This window comes from Fistularia commersonii, chromosome 11 (genome assembly GCF_037954325.1).
Source record: "Fistularia commersonii isolate RoL2024-O1a breed Wild chromosome 11, RoL_Fcom_v1.0, whole genome shotgun sequence".
Classification (NCBI taxonomy): domain Eukaryota; kingdom Metazoa; phylum Chordata; class Actinopteri; order Syngnathiformes; family Fistulariidae; genus Fistularia; species Fistularia commersonii.
The window spans coordinates 15,368,079-15,382,958 of NC_141294.1; positions in this window are offsets into that span (position 1 = coordinate 15,368,079).

Below are 14,880 nucleotides of genomic sequence, written 5' to 3' on the forward strand. Positions count from 1 at the left end.
AAGGCTAATTTAAACTCCCGTAAATTGGCACGTCAGTTTGAGACGTTGCTAAACGTCCAACAGAAGCCAGAGCTCGGAGTTCACTTCCAAAATCCGGCGATGCCAAAACATAACGCCAATCCATACATAACGCCATGTAGACTGTCAGGAAATGGTAAAAATTAGGAAACCTGATGGCAAAACAGCTGCTCAGGTGAGCAGAAGAACCCAACAGAACCTTAAAAACAGGAGAACGGGAGAATATCAACACAAGTATGCAAGAAGAAGATGAGCTCGCGTTTCCAAATTGGACAAAGAAGCAACAACACCTTGTTAGATCCAGAATAATCAAGATTTCACAGAGCAGTAAAAGAAATGTACCAGCCAATGTGCTCAATAATCTGGAAATTGCAGTAATTGTGCCGGATTCTGATTCAGTCGTCAAACGTCTTCTTTCGAGATCATAACAACGAAGACCAGAAGGTCTGATCCGCTTCTTCGGTCCACCGGCGAGGTAGCCAAAAACCTTTTACAGTAGAATCTGAGCTTACAAACGCACCAAATCACGAGCAAAGCGGTCTATGATCGAAGTTTTCGAACAAGCCTCAGTGTACAAAGACATAGCAGCGTTGTAGCGTAGCATCAGTCGTGCGATGCGACTCCTGTTCTAACACTTTTTCAGTAAGCTAGGCCTCATTACGGTGACCAAAAAGTTTAAAAGTACTAGTGACAGTGGGGTTAAGAAGACGTTAAGAAAGCAATCGGTCTGAAGAAGGAAATAATAGCCATGTCGCTATGCTCCGTAACACAAACACCGCTCGCACGTTTAGCTAAGGCAACCATCGGCACGATCTTGAAGAGCAAAGATGCGCTAAATGTGGCTAAAGGCGCGTCTACGTTAACAGTTTGTAGTTTGGATAAATGACAGACAGCTAGCTGGAGATAGCATTAGCATTAGCATTAGCATTAGCGCGGGTCTCATTGGTCAGAAGGCTTTACTTTTGCTGATTTAGCCGAGGAAACAGCGAGTCGTGCACCACAACACCAGAAACAGGAAATAAACAAATAAACCCATAAAAAAAGACTTCTAAAGAGTTCAGTCTGTTTTTTTGTCGGATCAACGGGGAACGGAGGCAAAGGACGAATTCAACTCATAACCCGAGGTTCTACTGTAGATTTTCTGTACATTAGAAATACTTTGGGCTTCAGTGAAAATAGTAGCAAAGGAGAATTCTTGTATTTTTCTTCTTCTCTGGTAGTTTCAGGACTCTCACCTGAGCAGGGGTGTCAAACTCATATATTGGCCAAAAAAAAAAAATGACCGGGATGTAACTTTCAACCGCAATTTCTGTTCCACAGAGGCCAATTAAGTCATATGTTTTGTGGAAAGGTTTACGTCAAATCGCCTTTTGGGAAGTCTTTCGAGGTTCTGTTTGAATCGTTAACTTATTCCTGCAAAATGAAACAAGTGCAGTTTGCAAATGCATTCATTTCCATGAATGGTGATGCGACGTTTGTGGCGCTCGTCACTTTTCATAAATGGAGACGAGACAGTCGGAGCTGAATATCCTCGACGTTTAACAATTTCACGTCACCGCTTATATCCTTATTAAAATGTCTAATATTTAACAACCGGCCCAAAATTCAAAACTGGGACAAAGTCGCTGGCCAACATTGATATTTATTGATAAAAATCTTCCTCCAGATTGAACCGTTTCATAAGGACCCAAACAAGTTTTGCTTAAAAACAGAATATGGAACAGGCGAAGCTTAATACTATACGATATATAACTTAATATTACACACATGCAAAATTCAAATTAAAAAACACATCAGTGGCAATTCATTTCTCAAATAAGGCCTTTTTAAATTAAATTGCAACGTTAACCCTTTTCCACAGGCTACTAATAAATGTAAAAATAAAATAAAACAATAATAAACCAATTAACTAATAATATCGTGAAACCATTCTAGCTCACGTCTCGGAGTAGCAGCTCAGTTTTCTAAACACACACTTGAATGCAAGTTCTTGAGGATCGAACGAAGGCGTCAATCGCTCACATAAACACCAGCAGAGCATTCTGGGATTTGTAGTACAGAGATCCCTCGCTATGACGCCGTTTACGTTTCACGGTTTCGCTACTTCACGGATTTGCATGGTGCATTGTGTTCTGCATTCTGATTGGCTAAAAAGTCACTCCGCTTCTTCTCTACCTGTGCGTCAATAACGTTGCAGTTTCATATGTACACGTACGTAAAACGGCTTGACAAATTTACATAACGTACGTGCAAATTCTCTCGCGATTTTGAGTTTCTCTAAAATCCATAATGTTGACAAAACAAAACAAAAGGGCCCAAAAGGCAGCGGAAGATGCTATCTATCGCAGATAAAGTTAAACTTGGACATGCTAAGGGAAGCTAAAAGCTATGCGGCTGTAGGTCGGCATTACGGAATGAATGAATCTTCCGTTCGTTCCATAAAGAAGGAAGATAAAAACATAAGGACGACGGCAGCAATAAGTTTTAATAAGAATGTAAAATGGGTTGCAACTGTCCGCATTTTTTTTTTTACAATCATTTATAATTTTCTCCCGTTTAATCCAATTACTCAGGTCGCGGTGGGCGGAGCTAATCTCCGCCATTTGAAGCCTTCTGTTCACATTGATGATTAAAATTATTATTTGACAGTATAGTACAGAAGTTATTTGTAGAAAAAAAAGTTTCTAAAGTACAGTACTTTTATTTGTGAAACAAATGATTGAGCCTGTAAAATGGTTTGTTCTTTCTTTTCAATGTATAATAGAGTATTTCATTGTATAATAATTGTAAAAACAAATAAAGGTTTCTACTTCATGGATTTTGCCTATCACAGGTTCTTTTTGGAACGTAGCCCCCGCGAAAAACAAGGGTATACTGTATTAGCGGAAAGCTAGAATACCGGCAGACCAAATAAAATTACACTACGGGCCAGATGTGGCCCGCAGGCCGGAGTTTGGACACTTGAGCAAAACCAGCTGGTGCCGTTGGTACCGCGAGCTCCCCGAAAACATTGGGAATTGCGCAGGAAACACTTCCGCCCCCTGTAAAAACTTCTGATTTCCCCCGAGGGCTACGCCCGCCCCCTTGTACTCCCGAGGTCGGGGATCAAATCTGTTCCCCGGACCCCCGCGGCGGCGAGCGTTGCGCCGAGAGGATCCACCTCCGCATCCACGAGTCTGCCTCCTGGGCATACATGTCTGCATGGGTTCCTCATCCCGCCTCTTCGCCCTGCTTCGGCCTGTCATTCCTGTCATCCCCGCTTCTTTTACATTCCCGTCCTGAAAGCTCCAAGAGCTTTGACTTGAGTCTGAGCCGCGGTGTCGTTCCCCGTGTGTTGCGATCGTAAGATTGCTTGAGAGGGTTGAGCTTTTCTACTGCCTTCTTTCTCTCTCTTAAATAAATCATCAGAATACATTTGTCTACTTCCTGCTGTTTGCTCTGGCAGCCCAGCAGAGGCTCATTAGTTTATCCGCCGAGCCTGACATGTTTTACCATTTGGCCAAAAAAAAAAAAAAAAATGACCCGGGATGTAACTTTCCACCGCAATTTCTGTTCCACAGAGGGCAATTAAGTCATATGTTTTGTGGAAAGGTTTACGCCAAATCGACTTTTGGGAAGTCTTTCGAGGTTCTGGTTGAATTGTTAACTTATTCCTGCAGAATGAAACAAGTGCAGTTTGCAAATGCACCAATTTCCAGGAATGGTGATGAGACGTTCGTGGCGCTCGTCGCTTGTCGTAAATGGAGACGAGACAGTCGGAGCTGAATATCCTCGACGTTTAACAATTTCATGTCACCGCTTATATCCTTCTTAAAATGTCTATTATTGTTTAACAACCGGCGACGTCAGCACATGACACTTTCACCGCCGCGACACACTCAGAACATCCTCCAGTTAAACTTTTGATAATTTGATTACATTCTCGGACCTACGTTTTACTTTTCAAAACATTGGAGAGCAAAACAAGCTCCGTGGTCGCATAAAAAGAACAACATTATCTATTTTATGAATATTTTAGCAAAGCTGTATGGCCAAGAAACGGTAACAATGACGGAGATTGTATCATGTCCGCTATTAGCACGCAACTGTCAGCGCTACGGGTAACTGGCGGAGGTAGAGGGCCTGTTTGGTTTCAGCAGATCGTCTTGAAGCATGTGGTCCAGACCTGCTCTATATCAAAAGTCTCATCAACCAATTAGGTTGGGATTCGGAGACGTAGAATCTGACTTGACTTGTCGGACTTCTATGATTTTAATTTAAAGAATCAATGATTTACGTATGCTAGGACCTGCGTGTTCATCTTCCGTCGCAAATCGTGGAGGATCACGGGATCTCAGCTTGCTCATCGGTTTGTACCAAATTTCTTGTGTCCTATATTTGTAAAGCTGTTACAGTATCCGGATCGCAAACAAAATTTTCTATCAAATTTTGAGCTGCAAACAAGCCTCAATGCACGAACACGCAAAGTGAGAAACTCAACAGCTGTCTGCACTGTAGCGTTGTAGCCTAGCGACCGTCACACTAGCTGCTCTGCGTTGTTTACGTCACTGTGTTCTCCGTATGTGCAATAATTCCACTGTCCTTTGTGCAATAAATGTTTTACTATACAACAACCCCTACTCATAAACATAATTACTACATGTAATCATGAACTTGTACTTGTAAATAAACACGTATATACGTGACATATTTTTACATAACTTTATTTTTATTTATTTGTTTCGATCTTTACTGTTCATTTTTATTATTCTCTATTCTATTCGTTATCGACAGAGTAGCAGGAGCTGCTTTTAACAAAAAGTAATTTTTCCCTGAGGGATCAATAAAATATTCTGATTCTGTTTGAATACTCTTTTTTTGCTTTTTTTGTGCTAAAGGGGGCAACTACTTTAACAAAGCAAAGGCCTCAAGTCTTGGAAGAAGTAGAAAAGTTAGTTTGGATTAATGAAGAAACACTAGCTGGCGATAGTGTTAGCATTAGCATTAGCGTTAGCGAGGGTCTCTCTCACATTGTTTACTTGTTCAATGTTGTGTTCTCCTGTTCTGACTCTTTTTTTGTGCTTAGTTCACTAATCTAGCGCCCAAAAAGGGCTAGTGACAGTGGTGTTAAAAAGAAGTCAAGAATTCCAGTCGATCTGAAGAAGGACATAATAGCTAAACGTCAAAGCGGTGTTGGTGTTACTGATCTCACCAAGCACTACGACACAGCTAGGTCAACCATCTGGACAATCCTGAAGGACAAAGATGTGCTAAAGACGGTTGATGCTGCTAAAGGGGCAACGACGCTAACCAAGGAAAGTTATTGTTAGTTTGGATGAATAACAGACAGCTAACTAGAGATAGCATTAGCGCAGGTCTCATGCAAGCACAAATGCTGGCAAGAAGAGAAAGAACACCAAGAACACAACAAGAATCAATGTTTTTGTATTTTTTTTCCATAAAAAAAAGCCATAGAAAATTTTCAAAAGAGTGCAGTCTGTTTTTTTGGAGCTACATTGATTTCAACGAAAAAAAACGATTCGGTCAAAGAACGTATTCAATTTGTAAGCCGAGGCTCTACTGGATTTGTCTCACTGCGTGTTATTTCTACACCCATGGAAATTAATCTTAGCTAATCTGATGCAAAGCATCTGCGGGGTTAATGTTGTTGCATTTATTCCCCTTGACTAACAAACGAAACAAGATCAAATGAAAAGATCTCTTTGGCCCGGCTAACAAGAATCATATCGTAAAAATGGCTGTAATTGTGTGCAACTCGTGCACAAACCGAATCCCTCATGCTGTTTTCAGTTAAAAAAAAAACAGACACGGCACTCATTTGGGAGCCCAGTTTCTGGTTCTGCTGCAGAATTCCTACATCGCCGGCACGATTTACGCTTCAGGCGGTCGACGGTACTTGCAACTTTTCGATATTTTGCAGGCGGCGGCTTCCTTACGAGTTATTTCTGGAAGGAGTGACATTTCTGGGTTTATTCTTTTCGGGCAGAAGACTTTCCTTGGATATGACAGCCATCTGGTTGGCATTTTCTGAGAGGTTTTGTCAGCAAACACCACGAGGCCTGCGGTGCATAGCGCCGGCCTGCGACTGACAAACAGAATTCATGTGCTGAATTCAGCCACGTGGTGGATTCACCAGAGATTCATCTCGGTAGAAGGAATAAAAGACTGTACTGGTTATTATTATTAACAGTAGAACCTGGGTTTACAAACAAATCGGGTTTTTGAATCGACCCGCGAAGGAACATCTGTGCACGAACGCACCAACAAACTCACAGACTTACGGTGATGTTTTGTTTTAGCTTAGCTACTCCTCGCTCACAGTTGCGTTCTCCTGTTCTAACCCTTTTTTGTGCTTATTTCTGTAAGCTAGCTCCCAAAAAGTGCCAGCAACAGTGTTGTTAAGAAGTAGTTGAGAATTCCCGTTGATCTTAAGAAGGAAATAATAGCTATACGTCGAAGCAGTGTTGGGGTTACTCGCCAAGCACTGTGACACAGCTAGGTCAACAGTCGGTGCGCTCTTGTTGGTCAAAGATGCGCTAAGAACAGCTGATGCGGCTAAAGGGGTGACGATGTTAACCAAGCAAAGGCCTCAAATCTTGGAAGAAGTAGAAAAGTAATTTTTAGTTTGGATAAATGAAGATATACGAGCTGGAGATGGCGTTAGCATTAGCGAGGATCTCTCTCGCGTTGTTTACATCGTTCACTGTTGTGTTAGCCTGTTCTAATGTTTTTTTTGTGCTTATTTCAGAAAGCTAGCGCCCAAAAAGTGCTAGTAACAGTGGTGTTAAGAAATAGTTAAGAGTTCCAGTCAATCTCAAGAAGCTAAACATCAACAAGCTTAACAGCTATAGCGCACAACAGCTAGCGTATAACAGCTAAACATCACAGAGCAGATCTCACCAGGCACCACGACACAGCTAGTTCAACCGTCCGTAAGATCCTAAACGACAAAGAAGCGCTAAAGACGGCTGATGCGGCTAAAGGGGCGACTACATTAACGAAACAAAGCCCTCAAGCCTTGGAAGAGGTAGAATAGTTATGGTTAGTTTGGATGAATGACAGGCAACTAGCTGAGGATAGCGTTAGCACGGGTCTCATATGCGAGAAGACTCTACTTATGCTGATTTAGCAAAGGGAACAGCGAGTACAACTGCTGGCAGGAAGACAAATAACACCAGAAACAGGAATAATTCTGGTTATCTCTAATTCTTTTCTGTATTTTTGCCACAAATACACCCATAAAAAAGTTTTCAAAAGAGTGCAGTCTGAAGAACAGACCAATGGGGTTAAATAGAATTCAACTCGTAGGCCGATATGGGAGATCATTTGGGAGAAGACTTAACTTTGGCTGATTCAGCGAAGAGAGAGAACATCAGAAACACTGTCAGAATTAAGCTTATCTTTGATTCTTTTATGTCAGACCCGCCAAACTATTTTCTTTGAATATTTTAATGAGCATTTTCAATCAATATTGAATTTTTGAAACTCATTTTTTTCCTTTTTTTTTGTATGGATGATTACATACAAAATAATGCTGGGACATTTATACGATTGTTAATGATTTTAAAGTAGAGATAAAATTCCCCAAAAATTAAAAATAAAAATTTTATATACACAATATCTAGTTGGCCTGCGCATAAAAATTAAATAAGAAATATGGCCTGCCGGCTAAAATAACTGCCCACCTCTGCTTTATGTATTTTTGATCTTGGAAATTGAAAAAATTATTCAGATTTGAAGAGCAAATTAAATTCGAAGGGGGGAGGATTGGTGAAAGGTCGGCGTACATCCCAGACACCTGCTGTGTCTGGGATGTAGACATCTGGGATGTTCCTCGGCGGCGCGGAGTCATTCAGCGGTTACTCGGAGAACGGATGTAGAAATATTTAAGAACAGGGATGTAAAAGGAAGAGGTTCGAACTCCCGTCCAAGAGCGGCGACTTCCCGCCGCCTCGCCCGGACGCCCCGTCAAACTCCGAGCCGATAAGAGGAGGAACTTCATCACCGAAGATGCAAAAACCGACGTGTTATCCGGCTCTGCAGAGGAGAGTCACGTCTCGAACATTGCGCGAACGACGGCTCTACTTTGGACGAAGCGACAATCCAATATCTACCAAGAGGACTTGAGAAAATCATTAGGAGTCGTGTGGAAATGGAGGGAGTGGGTCAAGGCGGCATTGATCGTGACAGAAATGAGGTCTGGTGTTACACAAGCTCCTCAACATAATATCCCCAGGTGAGAAGCTCAGCCTTGTGATCAACTGAGGGAAGGGTAATGAGCCGGTGGCCTTAAGCCAGGGACGTCGGACTCAAATACACACCGGGACGAAATTCAAAACCGGGACAAAGTTGCGGACCCGAGCAAGTTTTGCTTAAAAACTGAATATGGAAAAAGCAAAGCTTAATATTATACACTCTATAACTTAATATTGCACATATGCAATATGGAAATTCAAATCAAAACACATCACATGAATTAATTTCTCAAATAAAAATTAAATCGAAATCGTTTGCCTCTTTTTAATTGCAGCCTTGTGAGTTAGATTTCATTAGTAATCATTTTCCGCAGGTTAATAATAAATGTAAAATATATATATATATATATAAAAAATATAAAAAATATAAAAATATAAAATATGGCACATATGCAATATGGAAATTCAAATCAAAACACATCACATGAATTAATTTCTCAAATAAAAATTAAATCGAAATCGTTTGCCTCTTTTTAATTGCAGCCTTGTGAGTTAGATTTCATTAGTAATCATTTTCCGCAGGTTAATAATAAATGTAAAATATATATATATATATATAAAAAATATAAAAAATATAAAAATATAAAATATGGCACATATGCAATATGGAAATTCAAATCAAAACACATCACATGAATTAATTTCTCAAATAAAAATTAAATCGAATCGTTTGCCTCTTTTTAATTGCAGCCTTGTGAGTTAGATTTCAATAGTAATCATTTTCCACAAGTTAATAATAAATGTAAAAAAAAATATATATATATAAAAAAATATAAAAAAATATAAAAATATAAAAAATATAAAATATTGCTCATATCCAATATGGAAATTCAAATCAAAACACATCACATGAATTAATTTCTCAAATAAAAATTAAATCGAAATCGTTTGCCTCTTTTTAATTGCAGCCTTGTGAGTTAGATTTCAATAGTAATCATTTTCCGCAGGTTAATGATAAATGTGAAAAAAAAAAAAAAACATTTTAAAAACATTTTCCACAAGTTAATTATGATGTAAAAATAGAAATAATGATATTTATGATAAATGTAAAAATAAGAATAAACCTATTAACTAATATGGAGCCACATTGGTTCCGCATACAAGACAAACAGGTCTGTCTCTTACATACGTAAACAGATTTTGTGCCGTAAGTATAAGCATACGGTCGCTATGACAACTGTCAACAGAGGAGAGGGCGCTTATAGGTCCTGTCGTGATTTTTGCAGCAGAGGATTCTAGGATTTGTAGTTTTCACGGAACATGTAGGCTAGAATACCAGCGAGCCACATTAGCATAATGCTTGTCCTCAAATGGCCTCGGTAACAGTATAAATTGAACTTAATGGAACAAAATGTAATGCAAAATAAATGTAAGTACTCCTTAATGTTAAATAACTAAATATTTTCATCACAATTGAGAAGGGCCGAATGTGAGAATAAGTTCTTTGGACGCAATAAAGCTAGCTTTCACTGCTGCGGTGTTTTTGGACGCAGCTTGCGTGAACACATTTTGTCGCCATCGTCGTTTTTGCTTTTAATTCTTGGACAATTTGTTGTTTTTCTGGAAAGCTAACTTTAGCATACTTAGCTCCACGTTTGGCGTCAACAAGAAAGACGTAGATTGTACTTTTTGACAGCCGACGCTGCCTCATAACACAAAAGACATTGGTTTTTCTCCTTGAAGCACAAACATGTATTATCAATGCACACGTTTGACTTGTTTATTTTAAGACAATCAGACCTAAGACGTTCCCACGGGCCACATAGACTGACGTAGCGGGCCTCATTTGGCCCGCAAGCCTTGAGTTTGACACGCGTTTTATGCGAATACCCTATTTTTCGCACTATAACGCAACATTTTCTCAAAAGTTGGCCATGCACCTTATGTATGAATTCTTGTTGGGCCACGAAACACTTCAACAGGCTCGGAGGAACCGGGAATGTTCAGTTCCAAGGACGCCACGCCGCCACCAAGATTAGCGCTTCCACCTCTGCGTGGGTTTCCACCGAGCTCTCCGGATAATTCATTCAGTGGGAGAAAATGTCCAGATGGTGAAAATAAATCTATGCAAGGAAAAAAAAAAAGCCAAAAAATTAAATCTAAATTTGAAAATAAGGAATATAAACTCGCCTTCTTAGTGATAATCACTGAAGTTGTATTTATTTTGTTTTTTCATGCATTAAATGAAATTTAAAATTTAAAATTTAAAATAAAAAAAGAAAATTTTAAAAGGGGACGATGTTTACAAAAGATGGCCGTTATGAGACGGGAATCCAAGACCTAACAATCGTGAACCGAGCATCTTATTTTGAGTTTATACTGACTGGATAAGGGGTTTAGATAATAAAACTGGGAAAAGTGAGGTAGAGTGCAAAGATGGGCCAATTTTACACATAAAAAAACACAACAAAAAAAAAAAAAAATCCGGGTTTAGTGAAGGAGAGCCGAGCGTCCCGGGAGGACGGTGCTTAAGTTCACCGCTGACATTTAAAAATTGTCTAAAGGCCGCGGCGCCATTCAGCTTTTAAAGCGTCTCCCTATCAGGCCCGAACCGGACAATAACTTGAACTATCAAGCCGCTCTTATTCCCAAACGGCTAAAGGGCGAGACGCTGACGGGGTCGCCCGGATCCGTCCCCCCGTTCAGAATCGCCGGTTTCTCGATTAGGAAACGGCTGCGCCTTCAGGCTCGCCAAAGAGGGTGGATCGGATTGACGTTTACACTCCGGAGACGAGCGGGATTATATGATTAGACTCCAGCATGAGAGGGCTTGAGGAAACGTCCCGGGGCGCCAGACATTAGATAAGATGAAACTTTGAAGATAAGCGGCAAGAAGGCAGATTCCCGCGACGTCAAACAACAGCGCGACGGCTAGAGGAGAAGGAAAGGGTAAATATATTGGTCCCGATAATGTCAGCGGCAGGAAAGACGGGAGCAATGAAGGAAAAGCATGAAAAAACAGGGTGAGCAGAACACTATTAGCACTATTAGCGGTTAGCGTTGGTTAGCATTGGTTAGCTGGTTGGTCACTGGTTGAAACAAATAAAGATTCACGAGAGAGAGCGAATTGATATGAGCCCAGAAGAAATAGGACTTGGAGTTATGATGGAAAAAATAATTAATTCTGAAACATAATTATAAATTATTATTATCTGGTCTTTAATTTAATCACATTTGCACCTGTTTTTAGTTTATCTACTGTTTTTTTTTTTTTATTTGTACTGCCAATTGTACTTGTTTTTAGTTTTATCCACCCCCTTGTACTTTTTAATTTGACCTCATTTTTTACTTGTTTCGAGTTTTTATCTTCTGCTTCCGTACTGTCTTTAATTTAATCTCATTTTCACCTGTTTTTAGTTTATCTACTGTTTTTTTAATTTGATCTCACTATATTGTTGTGCTGTGCTGTGCTTGCTTGTAAACTTGTCGACCCTGAAAATGAGGGAGACCTCAGTGGTCTTACAAGTATAAATAAAGGTTTGAATAAATTTATAAAGAAAATAAATTAATGCAGAGGTGGGCGGGTATTTTTTTGCAAATAAGAACAGCTGTAAGAACGATATATTTCAAATGATGAAAATACTAGATGAGACGAAAAAATAAGGGAGGGAGAAAATGTCCAGAGGGTGAAAATAAATCTATGTAGGAAAAAAAAGCCGATAAATTTCATTTAAATTAGAAAATAATTAAAAAAAATATCCTCGGCTTCTTAGAAATAATCGCTTTTTCGAATTTTTTCAGAAAACACCGAGCCGTAATTCATTTAAGCTAAAAAAAAAAAAAAAAAATTGGGAAAAATTATTTCAAAAAGGTGACAGTTCTGCAAAGAGAGCTAACAATCATGGCTAAAAGTGATCCTAGCGCTTTGTTTTTCTCGGCGTTCCCGGCGTTCATCGGATGGTCGATGGAAGCGTCGAAGGCCAGAAACCTCGCCGCCGAGACATCGGTCACCCGGGGAAACAGAAATCCCGGCTCCCGTCTCCGAGGGCAACGGGAGCCAGCGTCGAAAGAAGAAGCAGCGTTTCTAAAACCGTGTTTTCTCCGGGCGAGAAAAACCCGGCGTCGTAGGACTGGTCGTGATATCAAACGGCTGGCTTAATGTCGTGGTTGACCGATCACGCCGTCCGCCATGACGGCCCGGCGCAGGAGCCTGTAATTACCGTCTAATATCACCGTCTGTCATTTTATATCCAATTAGAAAATATGTACCGGAGCGGGAGAGTCGAAAATGCATTTAAAGTAAAATAAAACTTCCCCGAGGCGGTCGTTTCTGTTACAGTAGCGAGCGAGCGGGTCTCGGAAGCGGCACACTTACACTGATTACAGCTGATTATTGATCACGTGATCAATATATCGGGATCTGCTTTTACGGGAAAGGCGGCGCTTTCCTTTGTCTCCTACGTCCTCCAGGCGTTGCTAAGCGACCGGCGAATGTTTTGGAAACGCACGATGCCTTTCGGTGGGGTTTTTGTCTCCCAGGGCCGCTAATGATATTAGCATGATGAGATGTTCTCCTGACTGGTGTCCTTGATTTCATCTTTGCTTCTGTTAAACGGGGTTTTTCCGGGAGGTCTTGTTGGGACGGAGGCAGAACGCCTCGCAATTAAAGCGCGGATTCGGAGGCTTCTGCTCTGCATCACCGTTACAACCCTGTTACCCCGCAATCACGTTAGCCAATTTGCTTAATCATGTTCTATTTTTTCTTCCTCTGAGAAATCTCACTGCTTCATTACCGTCCGAGGTAACCGAGGCGAGCTGGAAGCCGGTGAAGGTTAAATCGGAGTAAGAGGCGCTCGCGGATCCACCGTCTGAGTCCGTCTTCTTTGCTCCGGCTGGTTTTCATATGTTTTCAAAAAGAATTTAAGGGTTTCGCTGGATTCGACCGGCCGACTTCCTCTCCCCGCGACTAATCTGGTTCTGGGATAACCGGGCCATCATTACCGGCTGTCCCTTGAAACCAGAAGGAGGTGCTCAGCTCTTCGAACCGCTGCTCCCCAATTTATGGAATCTCGCCTCCTTATCGCCGCTGTCTCTCGGCCCTTTTGTTCCAGCGGACCTTCACGGTCCACGCCACTTTTGCAGCCGCCGCCAATGCTGAGTTATACCTCTCTCTCGGTAGCTTCGCGAATCCAAAAACACGCTAAGCTCGTTCTTTCCACTCCCAGATCGCTGTCATGTTATGTATCGAACGTGCGGGGGAAGAATCGGAGAGAGACATTTGATCCTTGAAACTTTAGAAGGAAAGGAAGCGTCCAATCTGGAGTGACCTTGCGCCCCTCGCCTGCGGCGCCCAGGGAAGCGGCTCGCCGTTTTCCAGGCTCTCGAGGCCCTCGAAGACTCAGAGAATAATTCAAAGCACAAGCGGAGGAAGAAGGGAGCGGATTTCCATGAGAATGGCGGCGACCTCATTACACATGATAATGGCGTGGATAAGGACTGTTTGAAATGGACGTGACATTTCGGGCGACGCTCACAAGCACTCGCATATTCATTAAAAGGAAAGAGAAGCTTCTTTTGTTTTGGTGTTCCGGTCACGCAGCTGCATCTGGAAAAGATGGCTGCTGAGACCCGGGTTAATCTCGGGTTAAATGTCCGGCGAGCGGCGGGAGGTCATTACATTCTGCTGATGTCGCTGATGTTGCCTCAGGACACGGAAATATCTTATCACCAATCACAGACTTTTCAAATAAATACCCTCGATATGCTCTGTCTACACCCTCGCACTTTGGTGGCTGTCGTTTCTAATCTCCATATTTATTGTTAGTCCATATTCTCAATGGCCCCAATGAGTCTGCTGAGAGCAATCGTGCATCGGTTCTTGGCAATCAAGTCATTGGGAAGCTTTCATTCATTATCTGATCCTGCTTTCGGGGTGGTGGAGGAGCCGGAGCCCATCCCGGCGCTCAGTGGGTCAGGGGCGGGGTTCACCCTGGACCGGTGGGGTCACACGGCAACATGTAGAGATATAAGACATACAACTTTTGCCCCCTTCATTCATGTCATAAAAAGATACAACTTTTGCACCCCTCATTTGCGTGTCACAGAGACATACAACTTCTGCCCCCATCGATCACGTCATAAACACATACAATTTATGCCCCCCTGATCACATGTCTTAAAGGCATACAACTTCTGCCCCCTTCATTCACACGTCATAAAGATATACAACTTTTGCCCCCCTCAATCACATGTCATAAAGACATACAACTTTTGCCCCCTTCATTCACATCATAAAAACATACAACTTTTGCCCCCCTCATTCGCGTGTCACAAAGACATACAACTTCTGCCCCGATCGATCACGTCATAAAAACATACAATTTATGCCCCCCTGATCACATGTCTTAAAGGCATACAACTTCTGCCCCCCTGAATCACACGTCATAAAGACATACAACTTCTGCCCCCAGAGGTATCCAGTGGCCCCTTAAGATACAAATCACCTTACGCACACATTCTTTAAGATACGAAGCGCAATTCCAGAAAATGTTATCCCTGATATACAAAAAACATTTCATGATATGAAGGAGAGCAAGAAAATCAAAATTCGAATGTGAGCTCCACAAACTCAAAAACACTTCATGACGCTGCTGCATCTTCATGATTT